General features: G+C 38.4%; 1 long non-coding RNA gene across 1 annotated transcript; it reads left to right on the top strand.

Annotated features, from left to right (window-relative positions):
- Window positions 1-2041: 2041 nt before the first annotated feature.
- LOC122425853 lies at window positions 2042-21442 on the top strand. The gene is made up of 3 exons (XR_006265029.1): window positions 2042-2167; window positions 15698-15701; window positions 21433-21442. It is a non-coding gene; the product is annotated as an uncharacterized LOC122425853 (long non-coding RNA).
- The last annotated feature ends 1700 nt before the right edge of the window (window positions 21443-23142 follow it).

Below are 23142 nucleotides of genomic sequence, written 5' to 3'. Positions count from 1 at the left end.
TTTAGCACTGAGCCACATTCAGATAAAATGCACATGTATTTTGGTCCAACTATACTTATGTATAACACTTGGTGATTTAGGGCAATACTGTTTAGTGTTCTATTTCTGCAGTGTTTAATATGATTTTGATGTGTATTAATTTATAGAAACCATGTTGCATATGAGAAATAGATACATGTATACCTGAGAAATAGTAATTCAATCAATAAGCAATCATTGAGAATATATCTATGTGAACACATATGTATGTGCCACGTTATTATGCTATTAAATTTTATACTTATGTAATAATATCAGTAATATTTTATGAAATTGATTAGAATAAGAACTTAATTTTAAAATGTGTGCCTTATCTTCTGACTCATTTAATTATAATAATCTAGTTATTATAAGCAACCATATACCACTTAGATACAAAAACATTGGGTATATTTCAAGCCGTCTTACATCATAACTGAGTTAGCAATCGAATTTACTCTTTGTAATTCAGGATCTATGTCATTTTCTGAGAAAAGGAGGTCGAAATTTTACTTATTGATGAGTGTTCATTTTAAAAAAATATTTGAATTAAAAATTCCTTTATTTGACCAATGTAATATATTTAATTTTTAAAAGTTATAAAAAAAGATTTAAAAGTTATATTAAAGTTCATAACAATGCATGATATTTTTATGGATATAGATGATATGAGGTAATATTAGATGTTGCTGCTGCTGCTGCTAAGTCGCTTCAGTCACATCCGACTCTGTAAGACCCCACAGACAGCAGCCCACCAGGCTCCCCCGTCCCTGGGATTCTCTAGACAAGAACACTGGAGTGGGTTGCCATTTCCTTCTCCAATGCATGAAAGTGAAAAGTGAAAGTGAAGTCACTCAGTCATATCCGACTCTTAGCGACCCCATGGACTGCAGCCCACCAGGCTCCTCCATCTATGGGATTTGTCAGGCAAGAGTACTATACTGACTTAAAATCAACATACATATGGTACAGTAAGAGTAGCTGACTGTATCAGTTTCCTACTGGGGCTGTAACAAATCACCTGCAATTTATTGGCTTAAAGTAACACAAATTTATTTTCTTACATTTCTGCAGATTAGAAGTCTGACACTGGCGGCATTAGGGTAAAATTAAGTTTTCAGCAGGGTTGGGTATCATCCTGAAGACTCCAGGAGAGAATCCATTTCCTTTCCCAGTTTCTAGCCCTTTCCCTCCATCTTCAGAACCAGCCACGTTCTCTGATTATTCTTCTGTAGTTACAGTTCCCTCTGACTCTCCTCTTCTGCCATAGTCTATGTAACAGATTATAACTCTCTCTCATATCTGGGGTTATAACTCTCTCTCATATCTGGGGTTCACCAGGATAATCCAGAATAATTTCTCCCATATCATGCTCTTATATTCTTATACCTCTTAAGTCCCTTTGCATGTGATGTGCCATATTCACAGATTCAGAAGATTATGACATGGGCGTCTTTGGGAATGGGGGCATTATTCAATTCTCCAGGATTTGTATGGTACGCATGCTTTCCTGGTGGCTCGGACGGTAAAGCGTCTGCCTGCAATGCAGGAGACCCGTGTTCGATTCCTGGGTCGGGAAGATCCCCTGGAGAAGGAAATGGCAACCCACTCCAGTACTCTTGCCTGGAAAATTCCATGGATGGAGGAGCCTTGTAAGCTACAGTCCATGGGGTCACAGAGAGTCGGACATGACTGAGAGACTTCACTTCACTTCATGTCACTAAAGGTCTTCCCGACTGGCTCAGTGGTAAAGAATCCACCTGCCAATGCAAGAGACAAGGGTTCAATCCCTGGGTCAGGAAGATAACTCTGGAAAGAAGTGTCAACCCACTTCAGTATTCTTGCCTGGGAAATCCCATGGACAGAGGAGCCTGGTGGGCTATAGTCTATCAGGTCTCAGAAGAGTCAGACATGACTTAGAGACTAAATAGCAACAACATCACTAAAGTGTACCTTGATTAGTTTAATGCTTTCACTATGTAAATCAAGAAATATTTGTCAAGTACTATACATGTACTATACAAGATTGCATCCAAATAGGGCATTTCAGACTCTTTTGTTGACCATGAGGGCTAATCCATTTCTTCTAAGGGATTCCTGCCCACAGTAGTAGATATAATGGTCATCTGAGTTAAAACCACCCATTCCAGTCCATTTTAGTTTGCTGATTCCTAGAATGTCGAGGTTCACTCTTGCCATCTTCTGTTTGACCACTTCCAATTTGCCTTGATTCACGGACCTAACATTCCAGGGTCCTATGCAATATTGCTCTTTACAGCATCGGACCTTGCTTCTATCACCAGTCACATCCACAACTGGGTATTGTTTTTGCTTTGCTCCATCCCTTCCTTCTTTCTGGAGTTATTTCTCCACTGGTCTCCAGTAGCATATTGGGTACCTACTGACCTGGGGAGTTCCTCTTTCAGTATCCTATCATTTTGCCTTTTCATACTGTGCATGGGGTTCTCAATACAGTAGAAGTGAGAAATAGGTTTAAGGGACTAGATCTGATAGAGTGCCTGGTGAACTATGGATGGAGGTTCGTGACACTGTACAGGAAACAGTGATCAAGACCATCCCCATGGAAAAATGCAAAAAAGCAAAATGGCTGTCTGAGGAGGCCTTACAAATAGCTGTAAAAGAAGAGAAGTGAAAAGGAAAGGAGAAAAGGAAAGATATTCCCATTTGAATGCAGAGTTCCAAAGAACAGCAAGGAGAGATAAGAAAGCCTTCCTCAGGAATCAATGCAAAGAAATAGAGGAAAACAACAAAATGGGAAAGACTAGGGATCTCTTCAAGAAAATTAGAGATACCAAGGGAACATTTCATGCAAAGATGGGTTTGATAAAGGACAGAAATGGTATGGACCTAACAGAAGCAGAAGACATTAAGAAGAGGTGGCAAGAATACACAGAAGAACTGTACAAAAAAGATCTTCATGACCCAGATAATCATGATGGTGTGATCACTCACCTAGAGCCAGACATCCTGGAATGTGAAGTCAAGTGGGCCTTAAAAAACATCACTATGAACAAAGCTAGTGGATGTGATGGAATTCCAGTTGAGCTATTTCAAATCCTGAAAGATGATGCTGTGAAAGTGCTGCACTCAATATGCCAGCAAATTTGGAAAACTCAGCAGGGGCCACAGGACTGAAAAAGGTCTGTTTCCATTTCAGTCCCAAAGAAAGGGAATCTCAAAGAGTGCCGCAAACTACTGCACAATTGCACTCATCTCACACGCTAGTAAAGTAATGCTCAAAATTCTCCAAGCCAGGCTTCAGCAATACGTGAACCATGCACTTTCAGATGTACAAACTGATTTTAGAAAAGGCAGAGGAACCAGAGATCAAATTGCCAATATCTGCTGGATCACCAATAAAGCAAGAGAGTTCCAGGAAAACATCTATTTCTGCTTTATTGACTATGCCAAAGCCTTTGACTGTGTGGATCACAACAAACTGTGGAAAATTCTGAAAGAGATGGGAATACCAGACCACCTGACCTGCCTCTTGAGAAACCTGTATGCAGGTCAGGAAACAACAGTTAGAATTGGACATGGAACAACAAACTGGTTCCAAATAGGAAAAGGAGTATGTCAAGGTTGTATATTGTCACCCTGCTTATTTAACTTATATGCAGAGTACATCATGAGAAACGCTGGGCTGGAAGAAGCACAAGCTGGAATCAGATTGCCAGGAGAAAATCATAACCTCAGATATGCAGATAATACAACACTTATGGCAGAAAATGAAGAGGAATTAAAGAGCCTCTTGATGAAAATGAAAGAGGAGAGTGAAAAAGTTAGTTTAAAGCTCAACATTCAGAAAACTAAGGTCATGTCATCTGGTCCCATCACTTCATGGGAAATAGATGGGGAAACAGTGGAAACAGTGTCAGACTTTATTTTTTTGGGCTCCAAAATCACTGCAGATGGTGATTGCAGCCATGAAATTAAAAGACGCTTACTCCTTGGAAGGAAAGTTATGACCAACCTAGACAGCATATTAAAAAGCAGAGACATACTTTGCCAACAAAGATCCATCTGGTCAAGGCTATGGTTTTTCCAGTGGTCATGTATGGATGTGAGAGTTGGACTGTGAAGAAAGCTGATTGCCAAAGAATTGATGCTTTTGAACTGTGGTGTTGGAGAAGACTCTTGAGAGTCCCTTGGACTGCAAGGAGATCCAACCAGTTCATCCTAAAGGAGATCAGTCCTGGGTGTTCTTTGGAAGGACTGATGCTGAAGCTGAAACTCCAATACTTTGGCCACCTGATGTGAAGAGTTGACTCATTGGAAAAGACCCTGATGCTGGGAGGGATTGGGGGCAGGAGAAGGGGATGACAGAGGATGAGATGGTTGGATGGCATCACTGACTCAATGGACATGAGTTTGAGTAAACTCGGGGAGTTGATGATGGACAGGGAGGCCTGGCGTGCTGTGATTCATGGGGTTGCAAAGAGTCGGACATGACTGAGTGACTGAACTGAACTGACTATACAAGAAATGCAGATGCAGAGAAAGAATAGATTGTATTATTGCAATGGGTTAAAGTCTAGCAGGAAATATTAGTAAACTTACAGAGGACCTTTGCAAACAAATGTCCTTCAAGTCAAACCTATGATTTTTCCAGTAGTCATGTATGGATATGAGACTTGGACTATAAAGAAAGCTGAGCACCAAAGAATTGATGCTTTTGAACTGGTATTGGAGAAGACTCTTGAGAATTCCTTGGACTGCAAGGAGATCCAACCAGTCCATCCTAAAGGAAATCAGTACTGAATATTCATTGGAAGGGCTGAAGCTCAAACTCCAATATTTGGCCACCTGAAAACCCATTGGAAAAGACCGTGATACTGGGAAAGATTTAAGGCAGGAGAAGGGGATGACAGGATGAGATGGTTGGATGGCATCAGCGACACGATGGACATGAATTTGAGTTAACTCTGGGAGTTGGTGATGGACAGGGAGGCCTGGAGTGCTGTAGTCCATGGAGTCGTAAAGAGTCGGACACAGCTGAGTGATCTGAATAGAGAATTGCAATGTCTAGGTAAACATATAAATATATCAGGCTCAGCTGAGTGGATGTTAAGGGAGTTCAGGAGAGTCTTTCCCAAAGTAGTGATCCATGAACTCATTCTAAGAGCAAGTAAGAGTTAACTCAGTAAAGAAGGAAGAGAGCTCTTCAAGTATATTATATTCTTTAAACGGTCTAGTCCCCATAGGTTTAAAGTGAGCATTAGAGTTCTATCTTAATAAAACTCATCATTACATTCATGACAATTGTTTCTGTAAAGAAGATCACTTGGCACTTTTCAACTAAATATGAAATGTACTGTAATGTAAACTTAATTTTCTACTTTACATTTCACCCACCTGTTTAAGTCGCTTCTTGATAGAATGTTCATGGTTATTTTCCCTTTTAGGAAATTTGGTTCTATTTTAAGACAGATACTTCTGTGCTAAATGCAAACCATGATGGGAAATAATCACTTTCATAAGCAAAGATGAGATTCTCCAGAACCCTCTCAGAAGGCTCTGCTGCGCATCTCTCTTTTCCTCCTCATCTCCACCACTGCTCCCCAAAATACACAATTTTAGCTTGCAGACAGGCAGTGTGCCCAGTCCATAAGCTTTCAAAAGGTTCCGCACTTGACCTTTCTTTAACACTGAACTCTTCTGATGTGGTAGCATCTTACAGACCCATGTGAATCTCCAAGTCAGCAACAAACGTTTTGGGGAGAGGCATACTACTTGTTTTAAAATCCCATAAGCTATTAGACTGTAGAGCAAAATCTTACACCAGATTTTCAAACTAGCATTTTGCACGGTATGTATTTGTAATATGATGGTTAGCAACAAAATCCTCCGTAACTGGAGGATAATTGCTTTACAATGTTGTGTTGGTTTCTGCTGCATGGCAACATGAAATCAGCCATAAGCATATGTATGTCTTGCCCATCAGCTTGAGCCTCCCCCAATCCATCTGACCCCTCTAGGTGGTCACAGAGCAGCGAACTGAGCTAGGTGCTGCATTATTTGCTTTAGTAGATGGGGAAACTGAAGCTTACTGAGATCGATCAACTTGCTTGAATTCTCTTTATTAGTAATTGCTAAAACCTGGATTCCCACCTCTCCATGGCCTGTTCTCAGAGTCTTTCCTTTAACTCGGGTCCAATTCTGCCCTGCTTGGTTAGGTGGACCAAGGAGAGGGAACTGATCACTCTTTGCAAAACCTCAGAGCTTTCTGGAATGCCCAGCCTCCAAAAGGAAGAAAGAATTCTTCAATAAAGTACATGTGATGGAAGGCACTTAAGAGATAGACCAATTTTAGGTCAGAAATCAGTGGAGGGACAAAACCCAAAATATCCTTTCAACAGTTAACCTACTCTTGTCTCCTGTAACCACTTTATGGAAAATACCCCATGATTCCTCTCAGTGATTTTGCTTTTATTTTTCTTCTGCTCCCAAGTGACTTCGACAAATCCAACATTTACTATCCCCACAAATAAAAGTTTCATTTTGAATTTGTTTCATTGACAAAATACAACTCTTATATCCATCATCAACACTGAACAGAAAAGAAAATCAGTGTAGCAATTTAGAAGGAAGAAGAGAAAAAAATAATAAAGTGTTTTCAGAGTGTGGGAAAGAGTAAATGAACACACCCTCAGCTGAACACTGACGAATGAATTAGGACTCAGGACTTGGGTACCATCACGTTTTGCTGGGCTGTGCTGGGAAGTGTGGACTTTGCATCAAAACTGCCTTGATTTCTCTGGCCTTATTCTCTGACTGGTTCATGAATTCAGTTAATATTAGGTATCAGGCTTTAATATCCTGGGTGTCAGAAAAGAAGATCTGAGTGAAGTATTTTCTTCTTAATTAGTAGAGCTTGCTAGATTGCCCAGGGTGACTCAACATCATCAAAAACTTCCTACTTATTTCAAGGATTGAGACCCTAGGGAGGTCATGACTTCCTGCAAACTACAGAGAACCCTGTTACTAATATAAGAATATAATTGGCCTGAGGATTATACAGTTTGTTATTAAAAGCACAGAAGTTTTGTTACAGCCTTTAATTTGGTAATGGGATTGGAGCCAAAGTCAATCAGTAGAAGATGATAAAAGCTGAGTTAGGAGGTAAATGGCAGACCAGTAATACCATCTTTTTAAAAGTGAGAGTTACCTGGTTCTCAAAATCATTAAAACAGATTAATTGGTACAAAAGAGAAGCTAAGACATGGCATGTGTAACACTAGGTTAAACAGGTAATCTTATCCCAACTTTTGAATACCTCTGTCTTATGCATTTTAAAAACAAACTCATAACTGAGGGATGAATACTTTGATCTGTAAATTAACCACTGATGATTACACAGTTTCAGATTTATCTTATGCTTTTCCCCTCCTTTAAGTACAACACATGCATGCAGGGCCCTTATCATTCAATAGAATCTCAATTAGAAACACAACCATTACAAGTTATGACAAAAGTTATGGCAGATGGGGAGTGGGTAGTAAAATTCTGTTGCTTCTACTTTCCTAGTTCCCTTAGGCTTTTTTGAGTTTTCTTTTTTATTTGAGAGTTCCTTTAGAGATGCAACTTCAAAAAGCTGGGCTCTCCATTTCCCTCTAAAATCTTTTTCAGACAAATTTAAACAGTGTCTCTAGTTAAGAGGCAGAAGAACCACATTTACGTTCGGGAATGAATTTCTGAGTTGTCCCTTGTTCTCTCTGTGCCTTAGAAAGGTTTTCTTTCTTTTTTTTTTTCTTTTGTTAATTTCATGAATGACGACAGTTAAAAAGAAAACATTAAAATTCTCAAAAGGTGCCCAAGAATTATTAAAACATTTAAGATGCACTTTTAGTGCAGGTTGATGCTTTATGCCCATGGCAATCTTGGCTAATGAGGCCATTTACATTCATGAAATGAGAAGCAGGTTTGTAGGAAGCCATGAGATACATTTTTACACATTTAAATACATTAGTTGTATTACCTGGACACTATTGAACTGCAAGGCCAGGAGCCTCAATTACTTGAGAAGCAGATTTAAAATAGCCAAATTCTTGTTACAAAGAATTTAATTTTTTTTAAGTTTATATTGCCAGAATATCATTTATAGTGAGTGTTAATGATTATCCTTATTAAAAAATGGAGCTGTGATATTTCTCCTTGAGGTGGACCATTAAAACCTATTCTAATTTCCAGTTGCTGTAATGTTATACTAGAGGGTCCTAGTGTTCAAAACTATGCCAGTGAGTTTAGCAGGCTGGATCCGCTGTTACAGGAATGTTAAGAACCCATTTGATAATTAATTGTTAATTAATATGCTGTAATTAACTGAGCTACATGCTCAGTCGCTAAGTCATGTCTGACTTTTTGCAACCCCATGGACTGTAGCCTGCCAGGCTCCTCTCTCCTTGAAATTTTCCAGGCAAGAATACTGGAGTGGGTTGCCGATTCCTCCTTTAAGGGATCGTCCCAACTAAGGGATCGTACTTGCATCTCCTGTGTCTCTTGCATTGATAGGCAGATTCTTTATCATTTTTAATTTACTTTGACAATTAAAGGAGGAAGCTATTTAACAATATTTCCAGATTCTCTCCTCAACACCCAGTTGCAGCCTGAGCAAGAGGAAATGTTTTACATTTTCTTTGCATTTCAGGAACAGGAGTGAAAACATTACCAATCTAAGGCAAAATAAAGATGCACATAACTTGTTTTTCAGTTTATGTTCCTAACTCCTTCTGTACCCTGGTGACACTCTGGCCTCTGAATTCTCAGAAAATATATAGGTGTGCTGAAGTTAGCTCCTTTTCATTAAGAACTTTATAGGCACACACATATCAACACATGCATACACTTTTTAAATTGACCATAGAGTTTGCTTTTCTTTTACTTAATCTTTCAGTTCAGTTGAATCCCTCCATCATGTGTGACCCTTTGCGACCCCGTGGACTGCAGCACACCAAGCTTCCCTGTCCATCTCCAACTCCTGGAGCTTACTCAAACACATGTCCATCAAGTCAGTCATGCCATCTAACCAGCTCTTACTTTGTCATCCCCTTCTCCTCCCACCTTCAGTTTTTCCCAGCATTAGGGTCTTTTACAGTGAGTCAGTTCTTTGCACCAGGTGGCCAAAGTATTGGAGTTTCAGCTTCAGCACCAATCCTTCCAGTGAATATTCAGGACTGATTTCCTTTCAGATTGACTGGTTGGATCTCCTTGCAGTCCAAGGGACTCTCAAGGGTCTTCTCCAATACCACAGCTCAAAAGCATCCATTCTTTGGTGCTCAGCCTTCTTTATAGTCCAACTCTCACATCCATACATGACTACTGGAAAAACCATAGCTTTGACTAGACAGACCTTTGTTGGTGAAGTAATGTCTCTGCGTTTTACAATGCTGTCTAGGTTGGTCATAGCTTTTCTTCCAAGCAGTAAGCGTCTTTTCATTTCATGGCTACAATCACCATCTGCAGTGATTTTGGAGCCCCAAGAAAATAAAGTCTCACTGTTTCCATCGTTTCCCAATATATTTGCCATGAAGTGATGGGACCAGATGTCATGATCTTCATTTTCTGAATGTTAAGTTCTAAGCCAACTTTTTCACTCTCCTCTTTCACTTTCATCAAGAGGCTCTTTAATTCTTCTTTGCTTTCTGCCATAATGATGGTGTCATCTGCATATCTATGGTTACTGATATTTCTCCTGGCAATCTTGATTCCAGCTTGTGCTTCTTCCAGCCCAGTGTTTCTCATGATGTACTCTGCATATAAGTTAAATAAGCAGGGTGACAATATACAGCTTTAACGTACTCCTTTTCCTATTTGGAACCAGTCTGTTGTTCCATGTCCAGTTCTAACTGTTGCTTCCTGACCTGCACACAGATTTCTCAAGAAGCAGGTCAGGTGGTCTGGTGTTCCCATCTCTTTCAGAATTTTCCACAGTTTGTTGTGATCCACACAGTCAAAGGCTTTGGCATAGTCAATAAAGCAGAAGTAGATATTTTTCTACTACTCTTGTTTTTTCGATGATCCAACGGATGATCCAACGGATGTTGGTAATTTGGTCTCTGGTTCTTCTGCCTTTTCTAAATCCAGTTTGAATAGCTGGAAATTCACGGTTCACGTACTGTTGAAGCCTGTCTTGGAGAATTCTGAGCATTACTTTGCTAGCATGTGAGATGAGTGCAATTGTGTGGTAGTTTTAGCATTCTTTGGCCTTGCCTTTCTTTGGGATTGGAATGAAAACTGACCTTTTTCAGTCCTGTGGCCACTGCTGAGTTTTCCAGATTTGATGTCATATTGAGTGCAGCACTTTCACAGAATCATCGTTAGGATCTGAAATAGCTCATTGGGAATTCCATCAGCTCCACTGACTTTGTTCGTAGCAATGCTTCCTAAGGTCCACTTGACTTCACATTCCAGGATGTCTGGCTCTAGGTGAGTGATCACACCATCGTGATTATCTGTGTCATGAAGATCTTTTTTTATAGTTGTTCTGTGTATTCTTGCCATCCCTTCTTAATATCTTCTGCTTCTGTTAGGTCCATACCATTTCTGTCCTTTATTATGCCCATGTTTGCATGAAATATTCCCTTGGTATCTCTAATTATCTTGAAGAGATCTCTAGCCTTTCCCATTCTATTGTTTTCCTCTATTTCTTTGATCACTGAGGAAGGCTTTCTTATCTCTCCTTGCATAAATGCAGAATAGTTATCTGAGGAGACCTTACAAGTAGCTGTGAAAAGAAGAGAAGTGAAAGGGAAAGGAGAAAAATAAAGATATACCCATTTGAGTGAAGAATTCTAAAGAATAGCAAGGAGAGAATGAACAATGTATACCCTATTTCCAAATGGTTATGTAAAAACATACAATGGTTTATTTATAACAGTTAATAAACTAAATATTTTTTTAGTTCTCCAATCTTATATTTATTGATAAGGTACTCTTATCAATTTTTTTCCAAAATACATTTATTTTGAACTGCTTGTTTGCCAGACACTTAGCTATATGCTGAAGTCACTTATTATATATTTTAAATATTTTCTAGTGTTAATCATATGACCTTCCAACACAACAGTGAAGTATTCAAGCCTCAATGAACACTATTTTATCTAGAAATGAAGCATACTCTTATTGAAGCATACAACTTATTGAAATAATGTTGGCTTAGGCTATAGAGTTATATTTTATACGTATTTTCTCACTGGTATTTTCCCATTGTCCATGTGGATAACTCTGGGTAGTGCTCTAATTTTAAAATTTTTAAGTAGAATGATAAAATCGTTCATTGTCATTGATCAGGTTATGAGAATTACAATGAGCCTTCTTACTACAGAGGTCACTTTTCACTTGTGCAATGTGGAAGCAGTAAAAAATATTTGGACTAACTGTAATATCTTGCATTATGGTCTGTCTTACTGTTCTGTTTTCTGTGTCTGTTATATGCCTATGTGTTTCAGGTACATTTTCTTTTAGTTATATGTAGTTAATTCCCTTCTGGCAGAGAAAAAAGTGACTGTTTATATGTAGTGCCTTGTTCTAAATCCTCATATATTGAATTTTGTTGGGAGTCAGTCTCGTTGCTAAAATTAAGTACTACAGTGGAACTCAGAACAAGACGGCAGCTGGTGGGGGCCGGGGGACACCCTCCGCAAGGCAAAAACTCAAGTCTAACTCTACAGCTGGCCCTCACTATTCATGGTTCTGCATCCATGGATTCAGTCACAAGAGGGATTGTGTGGCCCTGTGGTAAATATTTACTGGAAAGAAAAATCTGCATGTAAGTGGATTTGTGCAGTTCATACCTGTGTTGTTCAAGGGTCAACTATACTATATTCTCTTGAAGTTGGTAAAAAAAAAAAAGTATATTATTCCATTTTCAGTTTCACTAAAATAATTATTTAGCCAAAGAAACATGCTTTAAAACAACAAATCATAAATCTGTGCTTATAGAGCTGATGTCCAATACAATGCCCATTCTTAGATTTTATGTTAAGAACTGTGCCAATTTCATCTGGTTTTAAGTTTAATGGGCTAAGTCTCAAGCAAAATAAGAGGCCTAACTCAGTCACTGAGATATGGTGTGCTTCCTACCACAACTCTTTAGCTGACCAAGGTTTCATTTACTGAATTGTTTAATGAATTTTCTATTTACTCATTGAATATCTCTGAAAATTGGCACTTCAAAACTCAATAATATCAAGATTGAAATTTTTGAATAGAAATTATGGGCAACTAAGTCATGCTTTTAGGAATTCAATACCTCTTACATTCGTATTTCTTGGTTTTATTGATCAACTAATGGTAAGAACGATGAGCTTAGATTTTTCCATAATTATTATTACATATTCCAATAACATCTATTTCTGTTTCGAAACCACGTAGTTTTGGCAGGAGATTCAGGAAAGAAGTTCCCCTATAGTTATCTGATATATATACAAATCCCCAACTATATATATTGATATTGCAGGGCTGTTATCAGACTTGACTCAGTTCTGTCACGAAATTATGAGATTTAGTGAATTTATCTAACTGAGCCCCACTTTTCTCTTTGAAAAGAAAGGATTTGGGCTCAATAGTTTCTAACATGTTTCTGCTTTTAATGTCTTCTCCTTTAGTACGGGAAAAGCCTCTGGTATGGTGATAGGCTAATCCAACGGTGGACTACTGATGTGCTCTGTTGCTAAGTCATGTCCAACTCTTTGCAATCCCAAGGACTGTAGCCCACCAGGCTCCTTTGTCCATGGGATTTTCCAGGCAAGAGTACTGGAGTGGGTTGCCATTTCCTCCTCCAGGGGATCTTCCCAATCCAAGGATCAAATCCCCATCTCCAGCATTGGTAGGTGGATTCTTTACCACTGAGCCACCTGGGAAGACCTGAAGTATCAACACAAGCAAGTAAATGCTGGCGTTTCTTCATGCATTAAAGTTGTAAGAGGAAAAACTTGTACCATAATATATTGAAGTTCATCATTAAGACTGTTCTTATTACACAAAGCCTAGGAGAACCTCCACATTTGTCTCAGTAGGTGTAAGGGTTACCACCTGCTTCAAGTTCAACTACCAATTTGTACCAAGAATGATTTTATTCATTCTTCTTTCATAAATGCCAGAAATTATTTTTGATAACCAGTATTGCTTTTCTCAGATATATGTCCAGTTATATTAAGGATGTAAATATAATATTTAAAGCTTTCAGAGATGATTTTTGAAGGTAAATTTTATCCTATTTCTCATTTTAGAGGATTCATAAATAAATATGAAATGCTTTAAATACAAGAAGGCATCTACTTTTCTGAGTTAAATGATGATATATTTACTAATACTTATTGATAACCTTATTATTTTGGGTGCTAACATATCAGAGATGTTTAAAAAAATGTACCAGTAACTTGAACCTATTTCCACATAAGTGTTTAAGTGGGTCTTTGCAATTTATTTTGTTTCTCTGACATGAAGAGTCCACATTTTAATGCATAACTATCCATCTAGACACATTCAAGATAGAATGTGGCCCCTGAAATGTATGTTACAGCTTTACTCTTGATTTTCAGTTCAGTGAATTCTGTCCTGATGGTCATTTTACTTTACTATTGAGCATAAATTAAATATGTATTAATCAGTTTACATGCAAACACACTCATATATTAATATTTAGATGCTGTGGCCTTCAATATTTATATTTAAACAACCATCTCTTTAGCGATCCTTGATGGTTTTCTCACTGCAGGGAACAATAAAACTGTACAGATGGCTTAGTTTTATACATGGGCTTTAAATAAGCAATGTGTCTTTCTTCTCTTTAAAGAATTCAGCTAGAATTTATCGATTGTTCACTGCATGCCTAGGGGTGAGACTCAGTTTTTACATTGAGAACTTGGAAATAGTCTTTCTGCTTGTGGGAAAAGAGGGATAGTTTCTGCTTACAGTCTATAACCTAATAATCCTCCCTCCTGATCAGCTGAATTTTCGTAAAGTGTAAAGTGTAAAGTTTCGTAAAGTGTAAAGTGACTTAAGAGACATTCATTTTTCTTGGTGAAGAAATTAAAATATGTAACCAATCTGAAAAATGAAGATGTGGAATTGGTAATCTAACCACTGGATTTTGAATGTTCCTAATACAAAGGTGTTGATGCTTCTTCATTTTGAGTGTTTTAATATGGAGATTTCACGTGCATAAAGCATTTCACTGGAAAACAATTTTCCATGCAAACTTGGATGTAGTTTGTCCTCTCCAGACGGTTACTGAATTGTGGAAAGTAAGCCCAAGCTAGAGATATTGGTTTACTCTGTGATCTTGGGTAAAGAAGGAAAGAGAAGCTAATTAAAGGCAATTGCTGGAGACGCACTGCATATTCTCTATCCAGGCAGGAGACTAGACCACCTGGTAGTCATTGGTTGACTTTCTAAAGATCCATGTTATGCTGTAGCAGAAAGTTCAATTAAAATACCACTGTCAGGGGTGCGGGATGAATTGGGAGAATGGGTTTGACACATATATATTGATATTGGTAGTGTGTATAAAATAGATAACTAATGATAACCTACTGTATAGCATGTTGAACTCTAAATGCACTGTGGGGACCTGAGTGGGAAGGAAATCCGTAAGGATAGAGTTGGACATGAATGAGCGACTGGACTGAACTGGACTGATGGCTGATTTATATTGCTCTACAGTAGAAATTAACACAGCAGTGTGAAGCAACTCTAGTCCAATAAAAATTTTTAGGAAAAAAAGGTAAACCTGGGAAATAAAATGAAAAAAAAAAAAGAAAAAGAAAACTAACCCTTGCTGAAACTTTGACAGTATGACTAAGCAGAAATTCCAGGAGACAATATTATAAAACCAGATGTTAGCACAGCCTTTCTGATGGTACTGAAAGATGGAATAGAGTTTAGGAAATTTTTGACCAGATTACAAGCCAAAACCTGGATGGGAATAGAAAGAACTTTAGTAATAGAGGCCTTAAAATATTAGGAAACCCACAACAAAATAGGTAATATTGAAAAGGATGACAAAGTCTGAGCAAAATTACTCAGTTGAATAAAGTGACTCGGGGAAAATGTTAGAACATAATTAGGATGTTGTAACCAATAAAATTACCCAGTTGAATAAAATAACAGGGAAAAGATCAGAATAAAAGTTTGAAGATAGCCTGCATTGAAAAGAGAGAGAAGGAGCAGGTAGGGAGAGACCAGGAGAAAGGCAAGAAGAAAAGGCATATGAACCAAATATGATCAGGAACACTTTGGATATTGTTACTAGCACATGGAACCGCATATACAAATCAAAGTCGATTTATATTTTGAGAGAATTGCCAAAGAAACAGCAAGCATACATTTCTAAAAAGGCTCTGAAGTTTTCATCTTACGTAACTTTTTTATTTTTTTTTCAGATGTACAGAACAGACTCTTACGTAACTTTGATGAACTCATCTTTCTGCCTGGCAGGAGATGGCTAATATGTGCAGCTTCCTCAAAAGGGCCTAATTGCAAATGTCCTCAAATGTTGTATAAAATTATGAACAATGGGTATTAACTGACACAGGCGGAAGAAACTATACAAAGTAAAAAATGGTCAGGAATAAGGCAATGATATTAGCAGTTCCCCTAACCCTCCATTGCAGGAAAAGGTCCATGTACTAGCTGCAGGATTCCAACAATGCTACAGACAAGTAACTGCTATTTTATTCAATCTTTCACTTTCTGAAGACAGGACTTCACATTGTTTTTAGATCCTGGACTCTGAGCAGAACTCAGTGACTGCAAGTGACTCTGTAGTATCTCTTTTCAAGAAGAAGTTAATTGCATTCTCTTTGTGGGACATGAATAAAAATGTATTTTGTGTCCAGAGATAGAGCTAGGGATCACCAAACAATGTCTTTTTCCCATTTTCAGACTCCTTCTTAATTAGGTTATGGACAAAGTTCCTGGGTTCTGGCCAATGTGATACAACTATTAATAGAAATGAAGAAAGACACTTTATGACACAGTTCTTAAAACCATCTTTCTGAACCCTTCTGCTCCTCCTCCGCTGGCTCCACATTCCAGGTGGTATGCATACAATACGGAGAAATCCCATCCAGTCCTAACTTAAGGAAATGTGAGCAAAAAATATAATGTTCTTGGTTTACTCTATGAATTGGGATAAATTTGTCATCAAGTATAGGCTAAACTTTTGATTTTCATTATTGCCCTTGATACAACTTTCTATTCTCATTCTCTAAAAATAATCTGGGTTTTGAGGGCTCATTTTAAAGATTTTTTTTTGTATTAGAATTTCTGAAATTTCATAAGTTATGAATTTATTTACAGTATCCTTCATTGAATATATTCAAATTCTTGTATCTGAGAACTAACAGTTTTAATCTATAAATTTTAAGACTTCTATATTGCTTCCACCTCATTTTTGTTACCCTTTTCCTGGAAATCCATTTAAATACGTGCTAGTAATTCCAAATGATCTCTGTTCTCCCCATCTCTTCCTTCTCTGTTGGAAAGCTTGCATAATTTCTTCTGGCTTGTCTTCAAATGTATTACCTCTTTTCAGCTGTTTTTAATCTGTTAAACTCATCCATTTATTTATTAAACTTATTACTGTGTTTTTCTCTTCTTGAATTTCTAATTTATTTTTCCTCCAAATCTGCCACACTCCTTTAGAATTTCTTATAAGCTGATGAATTTTTCAAGTTTGGTTTTAGTTTTTCTTGTTGTTGTAGCTGGCAGGGGGAGCTGGTGTTCGTGTTCATTTTTTTCATGGGTCTACCTGTTCCTGATCATCTTTACTTATAAACCAGACACTGTTTTTAAGAAAAAAATAGACGTGAATAACATCAGTCTTAGGATACTATTCTGTTCTAGATAGTGCTTTGGTTTACTTTTTCCACATGCTTGTGTGCCGACAGTATTCGACCCTTGTACTTCAAGATCAGAGGCTGCCTGGGTCGCTGATATTTCATAAAGGCAAACTACAACTCCTGAAGTTGCAATTTTTCTTTCAGCCCCTCTTTACTGCTAGGATGAAGTCTTTTAGGAATTCAGCTCCAAGTGTGGGCTAGATTACCTTGTTTCCTACTCTGCAGGGTTAGTTCATGTTTACTTGGTTTTTATGCTCTGATGCAAGAAATTCACTGAGGCCTGACCTTTTGGAGAATTTATTTATTGATGTCACAAAATCATACAGAGGACATGACCAATTGTAGGGAAGATAAACACAGTTTAGCCCTATGATTTCCCACAGTGATTTAGTGATGATAAATTGAATCCAACATTTCCAGATCACAATTGAATCTGTATCTTACATAATTGTATATGTTTATAAGTAACTATTGTTACTGAGGTAAATTTGTGATTTTAAATTATGTCTATTACATTTTAAATAACACATTATGTCCATATGCATTTTATTTTATTGAAGTGTAGTTGATTCACAATATTGTGTTAATTTCTGCTGTACAGGAAAAGTGCTTCTGTGATGCATATATAAACACTTTTAGTATTCTTTTCCATTATTGTTTGGGCTTCCCTGGTGCCTCGGCAGTAGAGTCCACCTGCAATGCAGAAGACCACCTGTAATGCAGGAGACACGGGTTCAATCCCTGGGTTGGGAAGATTCCCTGGAGAAGGAAATGGCAACCCACTCCAGTATTCTTGCCTGGAAAATCCTGTGGACAGAGGAGCCTGGTGGGCTACAGTCCATGGGGTCACAACAGTCGGACATGACTTAGTGACTAAACCACATTATGGTTTCCCACAGGATATTAAATGTAGTTCCCCGTGCTCTGCAGGGGACCTTGTTGTTTATCCAGGCTATATGCATACATTTTTATACATACAACTGTCTTTGTTCCACATTAATTGAAGCTGGTATGTGCAATGAAATATGGTGCCTGTCGAGGGCAGATGAGGTAAGAAGCCTGTCTCACAACATGAGAAAATATGGCTAACTCTCCTCTGATGCTCTGTATCATATCACTTATTTCAACTCTTATTTCCTTTGCTTCATTTCTAATTCAATGCCTCTGCAGTGCTCTATCCTCTTAGGTTCTTAGGATCCTTTCTTCATTGCTTTTGAGTTTCTTGCTGCAAGGAAGCAATCAGACTTGCTTCTATGTAAAACCTGGCCAATGAATACTTTTATCTCTAATTATGAGAAATAATGATTTGCCATTCTTAAGTCCTTTTAAGTTTTAAACACCATGTGGGTAAGGTGTTGTTTTCATGGGAGGAGGGGAGGCAGAAGCATTGGGCACTGTTTTCTAACATCTAAAATATTTCAGTGAAGCACAGTTCCAGCTGCTTTTCAACCTAAAAATCAGAATTCAGTTACAAAAATATTATTATCAGAAAAGATTTCTATCACCCAGCAGAGGAACTGCTGACATTATATTAAAATGTGTGATGCTTGGAAAAGGGAGAGACTCTATTCTGTAACAAGAAACACAACCTTCATTTATAGTGCTTACTGCCAAGTGCCTAAGCTTTCCTCCTCTCCCAGAATTTATTAAAGATAGATTTTTAACTCTACTCTGGGATCTTCCTTCTAACCAAAGAGAAATTTGAAATATTGAAAATAATTGTCATTTTGAAAGGTTGAAATTTTAAATTTGTATCTAGAGGACACCGCAGCTGTTAAAAATGTTGATATAGCATCTGGCAGAGACAGCAAGTGGTGGTTTGTGACTTCAATTCAAATGCATGGAAAGGAAAAAAAAGAAAAAAGAAATGTCTGTTCATAAGTCTTGTGAAAGCAGAGAACCTGTGTCCTGACTGGGATGGAGAAGGATTTTAAAAGTCTCTAGAAGTGTTAACTGAATGTAATGTCAAACTGTCAACAACTGCTTTCAAAAAATAAATTACCTCTAATACCTTGTGTGTTTTTTCACACTGTCTATTCCCCTGTTACCGATTAGTTAACACTCGCTTTGACAGAGAGATGATGATTCTCCATAATCTAAGACTTCAGATGTAGTGTGAATAACTTTAATGATGCTCTTACAGGAGAAAATATCTCATAAAGCCTCACTATATCAAATCCTAATTTAGAAAAATGCGGCAACAAGCTGCAAAGTGCTCTCCAGTCAATGTGCAAATGTTTATTGGATTCTCATTTCTCGTCAATTTCATGTTTCACTTATGTTTCTATCCTCTCCCAGGGACACATTTCCTAGAGGAATTTATATTGTTTTTATTGATCACCATAGAAAATTAAAGTTATATTCAGTTGGAATAAAATACATCATTCTGGAATTCCTAAACAGTTCGGGCTACGATACACATGAGAAACATAGTTATCCAAAAATGAGGTCACATTTTAATGTGTCTGAAAGAAGTATTTATACGAAAAGGCTGGGGAAGTGGGCCAGGGAATAATAAAAACTATATATTAGTCAAGCAAACAAGTTAAAGAACTTTCCACTAAATAGTGAGGCAACTCTGTCTTAAGTAGCAGGTAAGAGAAAAAAAAAAAAAGTTGTATAAAAGCACCCAGGTGATTCTAAGCTATTGCACTAGAATCAAAATAAGATAGCTGTTGTCAGTCCTGCATCTTAGCAAACCTCCAAGTTTATTATTTTTTCCTTTAGGGATGCTGGCCATCTCCTTCCACTGCCCCCTCTTCTTTGCTGACCTTTAACCCCAGCCCTAGGCATCACGCAGCTCCTGGGACTCTGGGCACGACTACAGGAGGCTAGCATCTGCGTCTTGTCTGCACTTCTTCCTTTTTCCTGCATCTTCGATTTACCATCAACTGCTATCAGTTCAAGTGTTTACTCCTTTCACCATTTGTCATGGCCATGAAGGCCTTTGAAAGGATATGAAGGCCTGCTTGTTGCTGTTCAGTTGCCCAGTTGTGTCTGACTCTGCCATCCCATGGACTGAAGCATGCCAGGCCTCCCTGTTCCTCACCGTCTCCCCAAATTTACCCAAGTTCATGTCCATTGCATCAGTGATGTCATCCAGTCTTCTCATCTTCTGACCCCTCCTTCTCCTTCTGCCCTCAATCTTTCCCAGCATCAGGGACTTTCCCAATGAGTCAGCTGTTCACTTCAGATGACCAAGCTACTGGAGCTTCAGCTTCAGCATCAGTCCTTCCAGTGAGTATTCAGGGTTGATTTCCCTTAAGATTGACTGGCTTGATCTCCTTGCTGTCCTGGCAAAGAATTGAGAGAATGTTAAAGAAAGGGCTTGAACATCTCTTCAAGACTTGGTGCTAGGTATTTATCAGAAAATAAGAGCAGGTTCTTTTTTTTACTTTTTTATGTTCTCTCAATTCTTTGCTTGCTATCAGGCTGTTAGATGAATGGTTTGATAGAAAAAGAAGCTATTTTGTGTCAGTTCTTTGATCAAAACCCTCCAGTGGATTTCAGTCTTACTCAGATTCACAACTGCAGTCCTCACAATATTAAAACGGTCTGTGAGACCCAAGGGAATCTGCAGAGACGAGACAACTGGTTTCCTGTCTTCCCCCACCCAGCCTGTGCGCTCAGCTATCCTCCTTCTGCACTTAGCTCCAGCAGTACTGCTTTCCTAGCTTCTCTAACATTCTGGGACATTCCTGCCTTGGAGTTCCTGAATTCACTCTTGCTTTTGCTCAGAATCCTTTCCCCAGGGATATGCATGGTTGAACCCCTCACCTTCTCTAGGCTTTAACTCCACTGTCATCTCTTTAAGAAGCCCTTTCTTGTGAACACAGGGCTGCATGTACCTTTCTGAATTCTAGTTTTGTCCAGATAACGTGCCCAGGAGTGGGACTGCTGGATCATTTGGTAATCCTATTTTTAGTTTTCTGAGGAACTTCCAATTTGTTTTCCATAGTGACCGTGCCAACTTACACTCCCTTCAACAGTGTAGGAGGGTTCCCTTGCCTCCCTACCCTCTCCAGCAGTTGTTATTTGTAGAATTTTTAAGGATGGCCATTCTGACTGGTGTGAGGTGGGGTACCTTGTTGTAGTTTTCATCTGCATTTCTCTAATAATTAGTGATGTTGAGAGATGGGAACAACCTAAATGTCCATTGAAAGATGAATGGCTAAAGAAGATGTAGTACATTTATACAATGGGATACTACTCAGCCAGAAAAATGAACAAAATAATGCTGTTTGCAGCAACATGGATGCAACTAGAAATTATCATACTAAGTGAAGTAAAAAAGATGAAGCTAAATGTCATATGGTATCACTTATATGTGGAATCTAAAATATAGCACAAGTGAGCCTATCTATGAAACAGAAATAAAATCAGGGACTTAGAGAATAGATTTGTGGTTGCCAAGGGGAAGAGTGTGGGAGAGGGTAGGGGTGGGAGACTAGGATTAGCAGATGAAGACTATTACACGTAGAATGGAATAACAACAAGGTCCTACTGTATAGCACCTACTGCTTATCCTGTGATAAACCATAGTGGAAAGAATATGAAAAAGAATGTGTATATATGTGTAACTGGGTCACTTTGGTATACAGCAGTAATTAGTACAATATTATAATTCAATTTATATGTCACTAAAATTTTTTCTTAAAAGCACTGTCTTGCTCATGTTACGTAAAATCCTGTTCCCAAATTTCCACTCCCTACATTTTCCCCTCCTTGGATCTTCCCCGCTCCTGGCATATCATATACTTATTTTGTTTGGTTTTGTTTTATTTTCCTCTATCTTCTCATGAGAATGCAACTCCATGATGGCAGGGACTTCTGCCTGTTTTAAATATTCTAAGTGCCTAAATAGCACTTGAAACATAATGTACAACCAAAGGAGAAAAGAAAAAGCCCAAGCCAAAGTAAGTGAACATATTCTATCAAATAAACATTAAAGGCTGACCCTTTAGAAACGTTTACAAACTAAGGTACAGAGAAATTGCTCAGATCCAGGCACTGAACCTATGTTTCCCTGGCTTTTATAACAAACCGATTGGACATGGACTTTCTTGAAACAATTTTTCATTAAAAGCATCGTGTGTAGCGTTAAAATTTCGGTCACCATGCCAAGTTGTAACAAATCATTCAGATCCTCTTTCCCAAGTCTCACAAATTAAATATACTATTCATTTCTAAGAAAACCAGGAGACAGATTTGTTTGTATTATCAAGATGTTAAGAATTCATCCAAATGCCCAACAAAGAATGGTCTTTTCTCCTGTCCTTATAACAAGAAAAAGCCAAGCCAGGTATTATGTGAGTGACAAGTTTACATTAGAGCAAAAAGGAAGAGTTCTTGTGATGATTTCTGGTTCCAATTTAATTGATCTTTCTTGTGATCAGGGTACGTTGTTGTTCTTCAGTTGCTAAGTCCTGTCCAACTCTTTGTGACCCCAAGGACTGCAGCATGCCAGGCATACCTGTCCTTCCTTATTTCCCAGAGTTTGCTCAAGTTCAGGCCTACTGAATCAGTGATACTATTCAGACTGATTTATCTGTGTACCTCCCCAAATGTGTATATTGAAACCCTGAGCCCTGACATGACTCTATTCAGACCTAGGGCCTTTGAGGAGGTGAGGAAGGTTAAATGAGGCCATCATGATGTGACCCTGATCTGATAGGGCTGGTTCCCTTAGAAGGAGAAGAAAAGAGGCCAGAGTCCTCTCTCCATTATGGGAGGACAGCAAGAAAGCAGCCTGTCTGCGAGCCAGGAAGGGAGATCTCAGCTGGAACCAAAAGTTCTGGGGCCTTGATCGTGGACTTCCCAGCCTCTAGAACTGTAAGAAATTAAGTCTCTGTTGTGTAAGCCACCCAGTCTCGGATATCTTGTCATGGCAGCCGGATCAGACTCGGAGAAGGCAAGAGCATATTAAAAATCACCAGCTGGTTCTAACAGGTAGTCAAAAGTGAGAAATACCGCTCTGTTATTTCCTATCATGAAAATAAGACAAAAGGCAAAATAAGAAACTGTTCCTTGAGTCCACATATTTTTTAGAAACCTGCCTTTCTCTTTGTTCTTTTTTTTTTTTTTTCTTAGATCCTCCCTGCTGTGTCTCCTCCATTTCCTCACATTCTCCTCTTTTCCCTGATGCAGTTCAGTCTGACTCCCATCACCTTTACTTTCACAAAAGATCTCAATGTTCTCTGTGACACCAAAGCAGAGAGTCCAGGCCTCTTTTATGTAACACTTCAGCAACTTTGACATT

The sequence above is a fragment of the Cervus canadensis genome, chromosome 23 (genome assembly GCF_019320065.1).
Source record: "Cervus canadensis isolate Bull #8, Minnesota chromosome 23, ASM1932006v1, whole genome shotgun sequence".
Classification (NCBI taxonomy): Eukaryota; Metazoa; Chordata; class Mammalia; order Artiodactyla; family Cervidae; genus Cervus; species Cervus canadensis.
The sequence above is the reverse complement of the archived record's forward strand: the minus strand, read 5'-3'. Positions and strand labels throughout refer to the sequence as shown.